Source organism: Vombatus ursinus, unplaced genomic scaffold, assembly GCF_900497805.2.
Source record: "Vombatus ursinus unplaced genomic scaffold, bare-nosed wombat genome assembly UNPS02000577.1, whole genome shotgun sequence".
Classification (NCBI taxonomy): Eukaryota; Metazoa; Chordata; class Mammalia; order Diprotodontia; family Vombatidae; genus Vombatus; species Vombatus ursinus.
The window spans coordinates 32,301,657-32,319,989 of record NW_020940355.1 but is presented as its reverse complement, the minus strand read 5'-3'; the positions used below and the strand labels follow the sequence as shown (position 1 = coordinate 32,319,989).

The following is an 18,333-nucleotide window of genomic DNA, read 5'->3' as shown; positions in this document are numbered from 1 at the left end:
ATACTGACAGGGGAAGACAGCATGTAAAAGGGAACTGAAAAAGTGGAGGAGTGGGTTACTGCAGAAAGGGACAGTGCAGCAGTCAAGGAGAAAGATTCCAAAGGGAATACAAGGAGGGGGATAAAGTGCCAGACTTGAGAGACAAGAAGGTCCTGAGTTTGATGTGATCCATGGCAAGTCACTTTAATTTCACTGTGCCTCAGTTTCCATAGTGGGAACTATGCTCCCACTTCAGGGTCATGATGTGGGGTAATCAGCAGAGGAATTACCTGGACAAGGATACCCTTTACATGTTGGACCAGTGGTTATTCAATCTTTGCTTGATGAGCTTCAGTGATGAGGGACTCCATCATAGGAACTCGTGTGACTTTTGTACAGCTCTAATTGTTAGGATGCTGTTCCTTACAGTGATCCCATAATCTTCCTCTGTAAAAATGAAGACATTGGACTCAACAGCATCTTAAGTCCTTTCCAGCTCTAAATCTATAAGTCTTAGAGCACTGGTTCTCAAAAATTATTATTCTTTTTTCCTGAAGAATCACTGAATGTTTAACTTGGCTACACTACTGGGGGTAGGGAGATACCATATAATTAAAAACAATTAAAGACATACTTTTTGAAAATCAGGTGATACACTGCTATGCCCAAGAGGCTGAGAGCCACTGTCATAGAGCTTCAAGGTAGGAAAAATAGTAATAGATGGGACTAGAGGTTCAAACACAAGGCAGAATTCAAAAAAGGAAGCAGCAATAAAGACCTGACTTCTTTCCTTAGTGTTAGAATTAAGCTAAAGGAGAAAGAATAGAAACTGTATTTTTTCCTAGTTTGTATCTCTATATGCTCTCTTTTATATAACTTATTAATTAGAATTGTTAATCAGATTTATAAAGCATTGTTAAAACAGTAGTATTTTAGCTTCCTGTGACAGGTGGCATTATTCTCTAGATTTATACCTTGAAATTGTAATTGAACATGTTTATTGGCTGCCAACTGTTATCTGTGAAAGTATTACAGGGGAGGGGAGAAATTAAGCCACCTCATTTAACTATATTCTCAATTCAGGGTCATAATGCAGAATGATGAACAGAGGAGTTACCTGAACAGGATTTCCCTCTGTAGCATCTTGGACAAGTGGCCATTTGCTGTCTGCTGAGTTTTAGTGATGGGAAATTATGAAGTAGCCCGTTTGACTTTTGGACAGCTCTAATTGTTAGGGTGCTGTTTCTTACATTGAATTGTAATCTTCCTCCCTACAACTTCGCTACCCATTGTTCCTAGTTTTTTCCATTTTATATTTTAGTCCTTTAAATCCTTGAAGATAACCTGTTGAATATCTTTAGTTCTTTCAACCAATCCCTTCTATGATTATGTATGTATATATAATTCCTTCTATGATTATATGTATATGTAAATATATATATATATTCATACATACACATAATAGTTGAATATTATTCTTTTCTTAATGTATCCTAAGCATGTATTTGCTTTTTTGGCCATCTCTATCACACTGTTGACTCACGTTAAGTTTGTAGTGCATTAAAGCCCCTGTATCTTTCCAAAGACCTCCTAATACATGTTATGAAAGACTTGGGACTTTAGTGGGTATGTGATTTAATTGGTGTGGATAATCTTTACAGTGATCCATACTGCAACCCCTACAACTCTTCTCATTGTCTGTAGATAATGTCCTGTTTCTTGTCCATATTTTCCAGTACATCTCCATAGAAGATCTACCCAATATTCTAGAGGCCTTCCTTTTGTTCTTTTAGAGTCTAAGACAGTAAGTGGTGTAGTGAATAGAGCTACGAGTACGGAGATAGAAAGACGAGTTCGTTCCAACTTCAGACACTTACCAGCTGTGTGACTTTGGGCAATTCATTTAATCTCTATTTGCCATAGTTTCCTCAACTGTGAGATGGAGATAATAACAGCACGTATCTTGCAGGGGTGTTATGAGGATTACCGAGTTTCACCGAATAATCATCACCACCACATAATTGTTGTACCTTGTTGGGTTTTTTTTTTAGTCCAAAAATTGGTTTATAACCTTTCGTCACATAATCATCGCATGGTATAATTCTCTTCATCACGCCATTTAAAAGGTAAACAGAGCAGCAATGTATTCACCAGTGACATATGTACACACATTTATCCCTGGCGCATTGTGAGCTGTGAGCCTAGAACTCTCAGCACGTGCTGAGAATTGAGTATGTTGTCAGTATTCAATTTTAATGTATATTCAAAAGTATTCCATGCATCTACTCTTGCACCAAAGACAGTTTAGTAATAAATAATTGCTTACTATTTTAGGGAGGCGTAGGGGAGGAAGAGAGGGAGAAAATTTTAACTCAAAAATTTTTTTAAATGAGTATTAAAATTAATCTTTACATGTACTTGGAAAAAAATAAAATACTATTAAAAATATATCTAGTGAGAGAAAATCCACTATCTCCTGAGGCAGCCCATTCTACTTCGTTGATCAGTCATTCAGTCTTGTCCAACTCTTTGTGACCCAGTGAACCATAGTACACCAGTGCTGTCCACAGGATTTTCTTGGCAAAGATACTAAGGCAAATAGCAATTAAGCGACTTGTCCAGGGTCACACAGCTAATAAATGTCTGAAGCTGGATTCAAACTCATGTCTTCCTGGCTCCAGGCCCAGCTCTCTATCCACTGAGACAGCTAGCTGCCCCCATTCTACTTCTAGGTAACTCTAATTATGTAGAGGTTTTTCCTTACCCTGAGCCTAAATTTGCTTTTCTGTAACTTGTACTCTTTAATTCCAGCTCTGATTTTTGAGTCTAGGAAGAATAAATCTAATGTGTCTCCCACTTGGCAGCCTTTGGTATATTTGAAGAAAGCTATCATGTGCAGCCCTTTGTGTACTCAAAGAAAGCTATAATGTGCTCCCTAAATATTCCTTTCCCTAGGTTAATCATCCTCATTTCCTTCAAGTGATTCTCACAGGGCATGATCTCCAATTCCTTCATCATCCTGGTTGCTCTCTTTTGGGCACTTTCTAGCTTATCAGTATTACTCAGGCTAATCATCTCTGTCTCTATTTCTCACTAAACAATCGGCTCACCTCCTTTTCCAGGTACACATAGCCTCATTCAATATCTTTTATGCCATTTGTGTTTGTAAGTAATCATTGGCATTATGGTGCAACCTGCTTATGCACCACTTTGAATGCTTTCTTTGATTTGTTTCCAATTTTAATTCTTCCAGGATTGTTGTCTTCCATGTTTTATAGCTATTTAGCTTTGTTACTGGAATATAGATCTAAAGAAATGGCCATTTGCAGCATCAATCAATCTGGAATCATTGAGAGTCTGGTATGTAACAGTTTCTTAAATGAGATCCAGTTCAGCTATTCAATCTTCAAACTACTCAATCCCAGACTCAGTCCTTTTACCCATTTGTGGCATCTGTCAAAAATACAAATATTGATGGACTAATATGATGGACTACCATTCATCAGTATGTCATAGTCTGAGCAATATGTGGTTTTCATCGACTACATTGAGGTGTGTTAGTTTGCTTTTTTTCCAATTTGAATGGCCAGGTCAAGCTCTTTCCCATTGCTTTGGATTTAACTAAGGAATTTTGTAGCATTCTGGTGCTCAATATAATGAGCATATAATGTTCATAAAATTAGAAGTTTCATTTCATTTCCAAAATTTTTTGCACTGACCTTGAAAAGAACCTTTAGTTTATAATCCCTGAAGCTGTGGTTCTTGTCTGACCCAGCCGTAACTGCTTAGCTACTTCCTACACTCTACCCTTGATGTTTTTGCAACTCTACATAAGGTACTTTACACAGATGACAGGAAAAATAACTAAAGGATCTCAAAAAAAGTCCCATTTTTTTTTTTCAGACAGGCTATCCTTCATTTTTGTACCTGAGTAAGGATTCCCTCTACAACAGTCCTGGCAAGTGGTCAGCCAGTCTTTGCTTGAGGACCTGCAGGAACCAGGAGGAACAATGCAGCTAGTCCTTTCCACACTGAGCTCTGCCTAACCCACCAGTACAAAATAATTCCCTTTTTGTAATGTGTTATAGCCTCTTCACACATACTATATGAGCTTTAGGTTACCCTCCATTTCAATTCTTTGGAGTCTATTGTGTTTCATGACTTGAAGCTAAATAATATTTCTGGAAGAATATTGATATTAAAAAGATGGAGCTTTGTTTTGGAGAGAAGTCTGGGGTCATGAAATAACTGTGCAATTTCCTAAAAGCAATGTGATAAGAAAACTTTTTTTATTAAATGAATCTTCAAACAATTATATTTTGATGCTTGGCATCTAAATCCCTTTGTGTGCCCATTATGTTAGTAGCAACTGCTGATCACAACAGTATTATTATGTTGCTGTGTACATGGAGTTTCCAGGTATGGTGGCTAGGTCCGTTAGAAAATTTAGAAATAATGCTATCAGCATCAAAATTGAGATTTAATATAGACTTGTTAAAGATAATTCAAACATGACTGACATTAATGACATTAATAAATAAACAGAATACCCTCCAGGAACCTCAGCATTCCAGTTTAATTTTAAATATAATTTAACAAAAGAGAACCATCCCCAGGATTCTATGTAGCTTCAACAACATCTGGTATCAAGTTTTAAAAAAAAATCAAGAAGAATGAATTGAGACAATATTTTACAGAATTTTTTTATGACATTAGGACAGCACTGTTTGAAGGGGTCAAGGAACTTTCATTTCATAATGGTTATGACTTTAGTCTGTTTATCTATCTACCTACCTACTTATCTTTAAAAATATTATATTGGCTTCTTTTTTTTCAGCATCACTATTGCAAATACCCTCCAACTGACCACTCCTCCAAATGGACTACCTTTCTTTGTTATCCCTCTTTTCAGAAAAGAACATAAACTTTCTTAAGTTTTCTATTTCTATTACTAAACTCAACTTAGAAATACTAAATAGATTTCCTATAACTGTATCTCTGGAACTATCTGATGAGTTCTAAGTATCTTTAAAACTCCCATTCTTTCTCTCAATTAATTCTGTAGCCCAAGTCAATCGACTTTTGAGTTTCTTCTTGTCGGGGCTATGAGTCTTCTTTCTGTTAGCTATACTTCATTTAAAAATAATTCTGGAAAATTTTCTTGTTTAATTCTCTGAAATATAAGAGCAGTGTGGCCTCGGAAAACCCTAACTGTGTGACTAAACACATTATTTAAGTTTCAGAGAAGTTGGTAATTTGCATTGATAGAAGGAGTTTCCTTATTTGGGAGTTCCCTATATTAATAAAATCACAGGTCTACTTCCTCTCCCTATCAAATTTTTTCCTGTGTGAGTGTGTGTGTGTGAGTGTGTGTGTGTGAGTGTGTGTGTGTGTGTGTGTGTGGTCTTAGCTTTTGCTTATTTTTTTCAATTATCAAGCATTTTTCCCTCTCCTGCTTCTGTTTTCTGTGCTCCACTTAAATAATAAGCAAAAATAACACTTTTGTTGAAAATATGCCCGGTAAAGCAATACAAATTCTCATTTTGGCCAAAAATGCATATACCATTTATTATATTTAGTACATGACATCTCTGTCAGGAGGTGGGTAGCATTTTTTCATCATTGGTCCTCTGTAATCATCGTTGATCACTTTATTGATAGAGGTCTTAAACGCTTTCAAAGTTGTTCATTTTCATGATGTTATAAACACACAATGTATAACATGCAACATTGTCGTAATATAAATTGTCCTCCTGGTTCTGCTCACTTCACTTGGCATTAGTTCACATGGATCTTAAAACTTCCCATGGAGAGAGAAGCCATCTCCTTCGTCATTTCTTATGGATCAATAGTACGCCATTATATATATGTATCATAATTTGTTCAGCCATTCTCCAACTAACGAGAACCTCATTAATTTCTAGTTCTTGGCCACCACAAAAAAGAGCTATTATAGATGTTTTTGTACACACAGGAACTTTTCCTCTTTCTTTGATCTCTTTGGGGTATAGGCTTAGTAGTGGTTCAAAAGGCATACAAAGTTTAATGACTTTTAGGATATAGTTTTAAATCACTTTCCCAAATGGTTGGATCATTCATTTCACACTGCCACGAACAATACATTAATATGCCTGTTTTCCCACAGCCCCACCAACATTTGTCCTCTTCTGTAAACTTTGCCAATCTGATGGGTATGACATAGCATCTCAGATTTACTTTAACTTGCATTGCTCTAATTATTAGTTGTTAGTTCTCTAATTTTTAGTTACAGCCTTTTTATATGGCTATAGATAGTCTGGCTTTCTCTCATTGAGAATTACTTCATATTCTTTGACTGTTTATCAATTGAGGAATATTATTCTAATAAATTTGTATCATTTCCTTATGTAACTTGGAAAATGAGCCCATTATCAGAGAACCTTGCTGCAAAGATTTTTCCCATTTAACTATTTCCCTGCTAATCTTTGCTGAATTAAATTTGTTTGTGAAAACCTTTAAAAAATTTTATGTAATTAAAATTGATCATTTTATCTTTTGTGATCCCATCTCTTGTTTGGTCATGAACTGTTCCCTATGCATAGATCTGAAAACTATTTTTTTCTTGCTCTTCTAATTTATTTATGATGTGACCTTTTTATGTAGGTGAAGTATCTACTTGGAGCTTTTCTTGGTATATGATGGTGTGAGGTGTTGATCTACACCTCATTTCTGCCACACTGCTATCCAGTTTTCCTGGAAGTTTTTCCAAATAGTGGATCCTTACCCTTTTAAGTGGGATCTTTGGATTTATTGAACACTAGGGTCCTAGGTTTGTTCACTTCTATATGTTGTATACCTAATCTGTTTCAATGATCAACCTCTCTAATTTTTGATAGTTACCAAATCTTTTTGATGATTACTGTTTTATAGTATTGTTTGAGATTTATACTGGAAAACCTCCTTCTTCCTGTTATTTCCCTTGAAATTCTTGATCTTTTGGGCAGAGCCAAGATGGTGGAGTGAAAGCAGTGACTTGCTTGAGCTGTCCCCCAAACCCCTCCAAATACCTATAAAAATGGCTCTAAACAAATTCTAGAGCAGTAGAACCCACAAAAAAACAGAGTGAAACAAATTTCCATCAACATGGATGGTCGATTGGAAAGGTCTATTGCGCCAGACTGAGAGAGGAATGCAGTTCAGTGTGGGCCATACAGGCAAAGACCAGGCCTCAGCAAACCTGGAGCAGTCCTCAGGGGATTGAATCAAGGGGAGCTGTGGTGGTTTCCAAACTTCTCAACCCACAAACACCAAAGACAACTTAGAAGGTCAGTAGGAAAAGTCTGTGACTTAGGTGAGAGAGAAGCTTGGTCCCGGCCCCAGTCCTGGTGCAGGTCCGGGGCAACAGCTGCTTTCAGAGCTCTCGGCCCATAGACTAAAGGGGAATTGAGTGGCTGATTGGGGGGGAGGATTGCAGGGATCTCTTTGCTGGTGCTGAGACAGTATTCTCTTCCTTTGCCCATGCTTGGATCTGGGTCACAGTTCTGGATGGCAGTCCTGGGGTAAGGAGGAGTGCTGGCATGGTGGAGCTTGTAGTGGTGGTGAAGAGGGAATCCTCCTCACAGTTCCAAGGCAGAAAGGACTGCTTGTGGTCACTTATAGACCAGAGCCCAGGCCAGGAGTAAATACCTCACCCTGATCATACCACTCTGGAAGAACTGAAAATTTACAGGTCCCTAGAAGTATCTCTGAAAACAGCTGCACAAAACCCCCAAAGCTTGGGACAGTCCATTCTCCACACTGGAAGCAGACCCCTACCTTAACAAACAGTTTAAAACTCAAGTAATTGACTGGGAACATGAGCAAACTGTGCAAAAAAAAAGTCAGACCATAGAATCTTTCTTTGGTGACAAAGAAGGTCAAGACATACAACCAGAAGACAACAAAGTCAAAGCTCCTACATCCAAAGCCTCCAAGAAAAATATGAATCAGTCCCAAGCCGTGGAAGAGCTCAAAAGGGATTTTGAGAAGCAAGTAAGAGAAGTAGAGGAAAAACTGGGAAGAGAAATGAGAGTGATACAAGAAAATCATGAAAAACAAGTCAGCAGCTTGCTAAAGGAGACCCAAAAAAATTCTGAAGAAAATAACACCTTAAAAAATAGCCTAACCCCAAATGGCAAAAGAGGTCCAAAAAGCCAATGAGGAGAAGAATGCCTTAAAAGGCAGAATTGGAGCAAATGGAAGCTAGTGACTATGAGAAATCAAGACATTGTAAAACAAAACCAAAAGAAATTCTTGATCTTTTTCCCTTCCAGATCAATTTTCTCACTATTTCTTTTGAGATTCTTGACCTTTTCCATATCAGATCAATTTCATTATCATTTCACAATACTTAAAAGTGCACCTAACAAAGGCTAGTAAGAATGTATATATTTGGAATCTTGCAAATTTAATCAAAAGGACTTTAAACTACAAAGGATTGTGGGAGGGAAAAGATTGCCTATATAAATCCGCTAAGAGAGATACCATAGAGAATAACTACAATGAAGGAAAGAAAACAGTAGTTGAGACACTTAGTTCACATTAGGCAAAACCCAATTAAGGGGCCAGGAGTAAAAAGCCCCTGGCCTCAATATTCCCCAACTGAGGCATCAAGCAAAGTTCTAATTCAAGGAGGAAAATTTGACCTCATATGTATCACTCAGATTTGTTAGGATGAAACTCATGAATAGAATATGATTCTAGATGGGTATACCTTATTCTTAAGAAATGATCATTAAAAGGAGGTATTGTATATTAAAGGATTATTACATATTAAGAAGGTATACTTGAATGAGGAAATCCAGGAGTGAGGGACAGAACATGGTGAAGAGCATTTGTATGAAAGTCAGTGGAGGGAAAAACAGAAGTGATTTTGTCACTTGGTATATACTATAGACCACCTGGACAGAAAAAACTAGATGAGTTTGGGAAATAAACCATAAGCATAGCATAGAAACATGCAATAGCAGTAATGAGAGACCTCAATTAGCTAAACATCTCCTGGAGCTCTCTGTCTGTCAAAAGCAGAGAAGCTAATAATTCCTTGACTTAGTGATTATTTTATCCTTCAAAAGATGGAGGAATGAACAAAATGGAATTCTGTTCTAGATCTGATTCTCCATAATAGGGAAGAACTCTTTGCCAAACTTTATAAAGTCTCACATCACCAATTGCCTAATGGATATTTCAAACTGTATGTCCCAGAGATACCTTAAACCCAACATGTATAAAATGTAATTCAATATCTTTTGCCCTAAACTTTCCCTTCTTTTAAACTTCTCCATATCTATTGAAGGTACCATCATCTCTCCATTGCCTCAGGTTCATAATCTTGGCTACCTGAGTGGAGAGAAAGGGATAAACACTCTCCCAGTCTGGTCTAACACTACTCCCCTCCACATCCCTAACTCATGCTATTTCCTATTCCTTAAAATGTCTTCTGTCCGAACTATGCCTTTTAAGACTCTGTCCATGTTTTAAGACCAAATCAAATGCAACCTCTTGCATGAAATTTTATCTTACTCCCCCAGTCAGAAATTGTTTTTCCTTCCTTTCCTTTTTCATGTACAACAAAGCACTTCATATATGTTTTATACCCTTTTATGCTCGTAAATGTGTATATATACACATATATGTTGGATCACTTTAGTATTGTTTATTTGTATGTGTGTCATATTCTACCTTTTGGATTATAAACTCTTTTTTTTTTTTTCCTTTTGGTGAGGCAATTGGGCTCAAGTGACTTGCCCAGGGTCACACAGCTAGTAGGTGTCATGTGTCTGAGGTCAGATTTGTGCTCAGGTCCTCCTGACTCCAAGGCTAGAGCTCTATCTACTGTGCCACCTAGCTGCCCCTGAATATAAACTTTTTGAGGATAGAAATAATGTCTTTATTATCTTTGTATCACCTGAAATACCTAACTCCAGTGCTTTGTCTTTAGTACACATCAAATAAATGGCTATTAAATAAATGAATGAATCTATTGTTCTTTGCCCTATGTGAAAATGAGAGTTTTGGAAAATGGTAAATGGGAGGGAAAATGGTAGAGTGGATATAGAGGAATCTTTGGGAACCAGGAGGATCTAGGTTCAAGTCCTAACTCAGATAATAATTAATAGTAATAATAATAGTGACAACACTTATAAAGCACTTACTATGTACCAAGCACTGTACTAAGCACTTTACAATTATTATCTCATTTGATCCTCACAACAATCCTGGGAAGTAGGTGCTATCATGATTATCATTTTATAGATAACAAAACTGAGGCAAAAAGAGGTTAAGTGACTTGCCCATGGTTGCACAGCTGGGGAAGTGTTTGAAGCTGAATTTGAACTCGGGTATTCCTGACTCTAGGTGTAACCCTATGCATATCACTTAGCCTCTCAGTGCCAAGACAGTTCTCTAAAACTATAAAGTGCAAAGCAATTGCAGTTCTGCAGTGGTAGGAGGAGTTTTCTCCCTGGGAACTGCTTATGCCTGTGGAATAATCTGCTTATAAAGAAAAAAAAAAGATAGGCTATGTGAAGTTTGTAGAATGAAAAATTTTGAACATCTGTTCTCATACTGTTTAATATCGTTCCAAGCAAGTGCCAGACGCCTACATTATAAAAAACAGACTTATAGACAGCAGAAGTAGGTAACTGGTAAATCCAGAAATGATCTTTCTAAAACCCTCAAATGATGTAAGTGAGCAGAATCACCTCTGAAAGGAGCAGTGTTTTTTTCTTTGTCAGAAAAAAATGAAGGGGAAAAAAAGAGTACCTTCCTGGAATTGCTTTCCACCCTGAATTGAGTCAGGCTTAGTGACTCATTGGTAACTGCCTCCAACAAAATCTGCAATTAGGTAGCCATAAATAAACAAATGAAGAATTGAAATAAAGGGAAGGTTATTGCTAAGGAAATTCTCAAAATTCAGATTTCATAAAATTTCATCAATGTTTCTCTTTTGTGACAGGGAAAACAGTTACTACATATAAAGTTTGAACAAATGTTTAGATTTATATGGCAGTCATGCAATTGGAGAGGATAATTGCATATAGGGTAGCCTGTGTTACCTGGAAGAACCCACAACTGACACATTCCTTTGTGTATACAGCCAGACTTCAATTTATGAGGCCTTTCAAATGTTCACTTGTCAGTCAGCTAATTGGAAATTAGAACACATTTTCCCACAGAAAATAGAGTTACAAGTAGCATTTAGGTCCCCAATACAATTCATTTCATAAAAACATTTATTGGATACCAACTCTATACAAAACCCTGTCTAAGGCTCTGGGGATACAAGGATAGAACAAGACAAAATGATCTCTTTCTCGGTGATCTACCATTCTATATTGGGGTGAAGCAGAGAGAAGGCATGGGATATGATATGTATGTATGTACATAGACAATTATAGCAAAAATTAGCATTTATTCAGTAAACATTAAAACAGTAAAAACACCTGCTATGTGTCTGACACAGTACTAAAGATACAAAGAAAAAAATAAAAAAAGTACTTTTCCCTCAAGAAGCTTGCATTCTATTGGGAAGAGAGGGAGCAAGCATTTATTAAGCACCTACCAAGGGCTTTATAAATTTTTATAAATATTATACAGTTTCATTTTCACAGCAATCCTGTAAGATGGGTGCTATTATCCTCATTTTATAGTTAAGGAAACTGGGGTAGATTGAAGTTGAGGGACTTTGCCCAGTCAGGGTCACAAAACCAGTAAGTGTTTGAGGCTGTATTTGAACTCAGGTCTTCCTGACCTCAGACCCAGTGGTCTATCCACTGCACCACCTAGCTGCTACTGTATATGTACACAGAAAAATAAGTACAATGTATATTCAGAGTAAATACAAAGTAATTTCCAGGGGTATAGGGTAGATAGAGTTGGGCAGTATAGTAGCAACTGTGGAAATAAGGAAAACCTTGTGTAAGAGGCAGCATTCAGGATGTCTTAGCCTTGAAGGAAGTTAAGGGTTTTTTGAGGTTAAAGAGAGAATGCAATCCAGGTATGGAGAGGATGGCATTCTGCAGAAGCACCAAGATGTGAGGTGGAATGTTATGCCTAAGAGATAGCAAAAGTAGGGGAGTTTGGCTGGAATTAAGGGTGGATTTGTGTTGAAGCCTAGAGGTACCAGGGAGCCACTGAAGTTTACTGAACAGGGGAGTGACAGGGACAGACCTAAACTTTCAGAACATTAACTTCACAGGTTCGTGGATGATTGGAGAGGTAAGAGTCTTGAGACATTGGTCTCTAAGTACTCTACAATTTGGTGAAATTGGGACAATACTCCATCTTCTGATTCCAAGCTTTTTTATTGGCCCTGTGCCAAAATGCCCTGCTCCCTCTACCTCCTTGGCCTTCCTGAAGACTCAGACCAAATTTTGCCTTCTGCAGGAAGCCTTTCCAGTTCTCACCTCTTCCCTCCACCTGTGGTGTCTTCCTTGTAAGATTACCTTCCTTTTACAATGTATATATCTTGTATGTAAAGTTTATTTTTTGCATTTTATCTTTTTCTTTATAATGGCAGCTCCTTGAAAGAAGGGATCTTGTTTTTACCTTTCTTTGTATATCCAGTACTTAGCACCATGGCTGGTACATAGTAAACAGTTGTTCTGGTGTGGTGGACAGAAGGGAGTGGATGTAATTATGTAGAATTTACAAGACTTGTTGTAAATTGTCGTGAACTTGCATGATAAGAAGAATGGTACTATGCCCAACAGAAATAGGTAGAGGGAAGAAGAGGGGAGGGCTGGTGGGAAAGATAATCACTTCTGTTTTGAACATGTTGAGTTTGAGATGCATGTGGGAAAAGAGAGAGAGAGAGAGAGAGAGAGAGAGAGAGAGAGCGAGAGAGACTGAATAAATAGATTTAGATCTAGGAGTCATCTTCACAGAGATGAGAGTTAAACTGATGGGATATGGTGAAGTCACCAAGAGAATGTAGAGAATGAAGAGGGTCCAGGATAGAGCCCCACAGTGCATTCATGCATAGAGAGTGGGACATGAATGATGTCCAACAAAGGAGACTGAGGAGTGTTCAGATAGGTAGAAGGAAAACCAAGAGAGACAGTATTCCAGAAACCCAGGGAGAAGAGAATATTTAGTAGGAGATGTTGTTATTTCCCTACTGACTTCAAACATGTTCAGCTCTCTGTAGTCTTGCAAAAAACCTTCACTAGACTCTCTCACCCCTTCATAGTATCAACTTATAGATTTCTCTCCTCCCCTTATTAGTCAAACTCCTAGTAAAAGCAGTCTACATGCATTACCTTCATTTCCTCTCCTCTCACTCACTTGGGTTCCTTTGCCATCTGACTTATGACCTTATCCCTCAAGCAAAACTGCTTACTCACAGTTTCTAATGATCTCTTGATTGCTAATTTTTTTTCCTTCAGTACTCATCCTATTTGACCTATCTGGTTCATTTGACACTGCTGATCATCCTCTCATCTTGGATTCTCCACCTACCTATCTGACCACTCCTTAGTCTCCTTTCTCCATATCTTACCCCCTAACTGTAGGTCCCTTGCTTCTGTTCAACAATTTGATATTCTTTACTTATTGATGTCTCATCCCTCTAAGGCACTTTTCCATACATTTCCTTCTTCTTCTTCTTTTTTTTTTTTTTGTGAGTCAATCAGGGTTAAGTGGCTTGCCCAGGGTCACACAGCTAGTAAGTGTCAAGTGTCTGAGGCCAAATTTGAACTCAGGTCCTCCTGACTCCAAGGCCGGAGCTCTATCCACTGGGCCACCTAGCTGCCCCATACATTCCCTTCTTTTCTCTCACCTCTAACTATACCCAGCCTTCCCCTTCCCCAACTCCCACTTCACTGAAAAGATTGATATTGAATATCAGTTCTTTAAGCCCCGCTACTACCATTCTTCTATCACCACATTTTCCTCTTCCATTCCAATTGCCAAAGAAATATCCCCACTCTTCACTATGGTTATTCCCACTGCCTTTGGTCTTGTTTTGATTCTTCCTGACTCATTCAGGATGTTACTACAGTAGCTAACACTTATCACAGGTTTTCGTTGTTGTCAAGTATTACTTTATTACAATAGTTTCCTTTGTGACTCTTAATTAGCTGGGCATTCAACCGCACTGCTATTGATGTCAGCAATGACATCATAAGGATGCCAGCTGTCAGAGTTTCCTTCCACAAACTGAACTGTTCCAAGGATCTCTTTCATGGCTCCAAGGAGGGTCTCTGGCCAAGGATTTTCACTTGATATCTCCAGGAATGTTGATAATCAAGCTCATCCAGGCTTCCATTTCTGCTGGGCTTAATATTTTTCTGCTTCTTTCTGTCCCAGGGAGAGCCTTTCAGGGTTTGGTGATAAGTCTGAAGTAGAGGGTATAACGTCAATGTGTGTCTGTTTGTTCGGAATGGTGAGTTTCACTGTGATCCTTAGCTCTTTCTAGTCACTAGTTGTCATCATGAGATAATCCCCAATCTAAAAAAGATTGGTGTTTTTTTAGATTGGTGATTATCTAAGGGACTAGTTTTGGGGGCCAACATAGATGTGATTCCAACTTTACCACCACTGCAACTCAATCTCATTAGGATTGAACTTGGCGTTGGATAGAACTGGTGGCATTGAAGGTAGGGATACAGTCTACTCTCCTGTGTGGTGGCCAGGGTCAGAGGAATCCAGATTTGAGATAAGTTGAATTGTTCCTTCACAACCCATGAGCTGGGAACCAAGAGTACCATGTGCATTTTCAATCTCATCCTTTCCACTAGGTCCTTCCCTTCCCATCTGCCTACAAATGTGACTTCCCAGTCTTAAAAAGAAAATAAGAAACATTCCCTTTATCTTTTTAGCCTATCCAGCTAAATATTCCATCTCTTTCCTTCCCTTCCTTGCTAAACTTCTTGAAAAGGCTATCTATATGCTACCACTCTCTTTTGAACCTCTTGTAATCTGTCTTCTATTCCCACCACTCTACTGAAATTGTTCTTTTCTTTTTTGAGATTTTATAACTTTTTAAAATGAAGTTCAATTTAGTTTTCATCCACATTGACTGCCTGTAAACTTTTGAAAGTGGTGACAGGCACGTAAGTAACCAGAGTAGACAGCTTGTTTGGTGAATCTTAATCCTCATTGCGTTTCCTAGACAAACGCACTCGGATCCGGTATTGGACCTTCCTAGTTCCTTTGGCCCAAACAGTTTTGGTGAATCTGGTGTCAGTGCGTACATCTGGAGTTCCCATTTCTTTCATGGCAAATTTGCGGATTTCCTTTAGAGCTGGAGGAGCTGGCTTTTTGAAGCCTACTCCATGAATCCTCTTGTGAATGATGATGATATACTCTGTGGTCACCACCTCATTGATGGCAGAATGTACCTTCTTTTTCTCTCCACCCTTCTTTGCGGGAGCCATTCTTTTTGGGACCAGGTCAGAAAGGAAGTGAAATTGTTCTCTTAAACGTTAGTAAGGACCTAATTGCTGAAGAGACTTTTTTCATTCCTACCCTTTATGATGTTTCTTAAAACTTTTTTTTTTGTTTTTTTTTTTTGCAATTGAGGTTAAGTGACTTGCCCAGGGTCACACAGCTAGTATCAAGTGTTTGGTCTGAGGCTGGATTTGAACTCAGGTCCTCCTGACTTTAGGGCCAGTGCTCTATCCACTGTGCCACCTAGCTGCCCCTCTGGCAACTTTTGACACCATTGATTCTCCTTCCTATGAAATACTCATATACTTCTTGATTTCCAAGATGGTACACTTTCTTGGTTCTAATACATTTTTGATTGCTGCTCCTGTTTTCTTCACTGGCTCTCTGTCTTTATTTCTCCTTAATGCTGGTGTTTTTCTCAAGAGTCTGACTTTAGTTCTGTCCTCGTTATACTCCTTCCTTTACTTCTTTTTTTTTGTTTGTTTTTTTGTTTTTTTTCTTTTTGGTTAGGCAATGGGGTTAAGTGTCTTGTCCAACCCAGCTAGTAAGTGTTATATGTCTGAGTCACATTTGAACTCAGGTCCTCCTGAATCCAGGACTGGTTGTCCATCCACTGCGCCACCTAGCTGCCCCTCTTCCTTTACTTCTACAGCTTAAATGACTACATTCATGCACACGACTCCGAGATCTGTAACTCCACTCCTGACCTCCTTCTTTAACTCCTGATTTCATTTTCAGCTACTTATTGCACATCTCCATCTGCAGGTGTCACCAGGAAATCAAGCACAACATTTCCCAAACCAAGTTTATTTTCTTTGGACTTCATTATCTCTGTCAGTGACACCAGCATTTACCTAGCTTAATAAGGGGAAGAATCAGGAAAGGTTTCATAGAGGTTCTTAGTTTGGAACCTTGTAATTATCTCTGATTCTTCATTCATTTAAAGCTACCAAGTCCTATCCATTCTATCTCTGAAAATATTTCTTATAGCTATTACTACTACTTTAGAATATGTCCTTATTACCACCTGTGTAGACAATTTCAATGAATGATTGAATGAAAAAAACATTTGTTAAGTGCTTGCTATGTGCAAAATATTGTAATAAGTTTTGGGGATACAAAGAGAAAAGCAGAGATAATCCAACTTTTAAGGGACTCATAGTTTAATGAGCAAGACAACATGCATAAGAGATTTTACCTGCTAGTCAGATGGAAAGGTCATTAGATGGCAAAGAGTAATGCATCTTCTTTCATGTCATTTTCACGGATACACTCACATCTGTCCCTGGTATTGAACTATTTGATAGTGTCAGGGATTTTGATGTCAAGAATTTTCTTTTCTGAATCTTCAGTAGCTATGGTGGCTGAGGAGGCAGGGGCTTCAGAAGCAGTTTCTAGATCACATCTTCATGGGGTTGCTACCTCGGATGATGGCTTTGGGGCTAGGCTAGAAGCAGGACTGGTTGTCTGTGGTTGGGGGGAGATCCCCACTCCTGGGGTTGTCCAGCTTACCTGCCCATCAGGGGCATTTGGTCAGTGGTTGTTTTTTTGGTGGTAGTGATGAAGAAGGTGGGCTCCTCCAATGGCCTCTTAGTATTTCTTATCCTCATCATTTTCTCCCTGTTCCAAATCAATTTTCTCATTGTTGCTGGATTAATCATCTTGGTGCATAGGTCTTATCATGTCATTCTCTCTGGTCAGAATTCTGCCTTATATTATTAACCCCTTCCCTCCTCCCTGCCTTCATGGACTCTATACTCCAGTCAAAACATACTCTATCTCCTATGTCCAGTATTCTCCTATGCCCATGCCTTTATTTATGCTGTTTCTTATGCCTAGAATGTTTCTTCTCTCTCTCTGTCAATGCTTCATTTTTGTCTTTGTAACCCCAGAGCTTAGTATAGGCCTGGCAAAAGTAGGTTTTTCATAAGTGCTTTTTGAATGGATGAATGAATACTAAGAAGTGTGGGATATTGAATAGAGTACCTGCCTTGGAGTCAGGAACACCTGGGTTTAAATCCCACCTTAGGCATTTACTAGGTATATCATCCTGGGCAAATCATTTAATATCTCTGCCTCTGTTTCTTAATGTGTATGATGAGGAGATTATACCTGATGACTTCTAAGGTCCCTTGCAACTCTAAATCTATGATTCTAAGAATTCCTACTAAGTCTTTAAAATGCATCTTAGATTGAACTTCCCTCTCAGTTAATCAATGAGCATTTAAGTGCCTGCTATGTGTTAGGTACTGTGCTGAGAACTGGGGATACAAGTACAAAGAATAAAATATTCCCTACTTACAAGTAGGTCATATTGTAATAGGAAAGAAAACAAGTGCCGATTATAAGTTTATACAGGATAGATAATAAATACAAACACACACAAACATATGGATATAGATATCCAAGTTAAATACAAGATAGTTTAAGACAGAGATGGGGAACCTGCAGCCTCGAGGTCACATGTGGCCCTCTAGGTCCTCAAGTGTGGCCCTTTGACTGAATCCAAACTTCACAGAACAAATTCCCTTAATAAAAGGATTTGTTCTATAAAATCTGGATTCAGTCAAAGGCCGCACTCAAGGACCTAGAAGGCCACATGTGGCTTTGAGACCACAGGTTCCCCACCCCTGGTTTAGGATGAATGGCACCAATGATGGGGGGAATCAGGCTAGGCTTCATGTAGAAGGTGATGCTTGAGCTGTGTCTTAGAGGAAGAAGGGGATTCTTTGAGGCAGAGGTGAGGAATGAATACATTCAAGACAGAGCTGACAGATAGTTTAGAGAAAGAAGAAAAGGGAACCTAAAGTAGAGTCCAAGAGAACATCCATCGTTAGAAGCTGTGGTATTAATGATGAGCCAGCAAAGTGGACTGAAAAGGAGTGATCAGACAGGTGGGAAGAGAACTCAGAGAAAGTAGCATCATAACTGCATAGCCGGAAG

The 18,333-nt window shown here is 38.4% G+C and overlaps 1 pseudogene; it reads right to left on the bottom strand.

The window, feature by feature from the left end:
- Positions 1-14,999: 14,999 nt before the first annotated feature.
- Positions 15,000-15,386, bottom strand: LOC114044842 (annotated as a pseudogene).
- Positions 15,387-18,333: the final 2,947 nt, after the last annotated feature.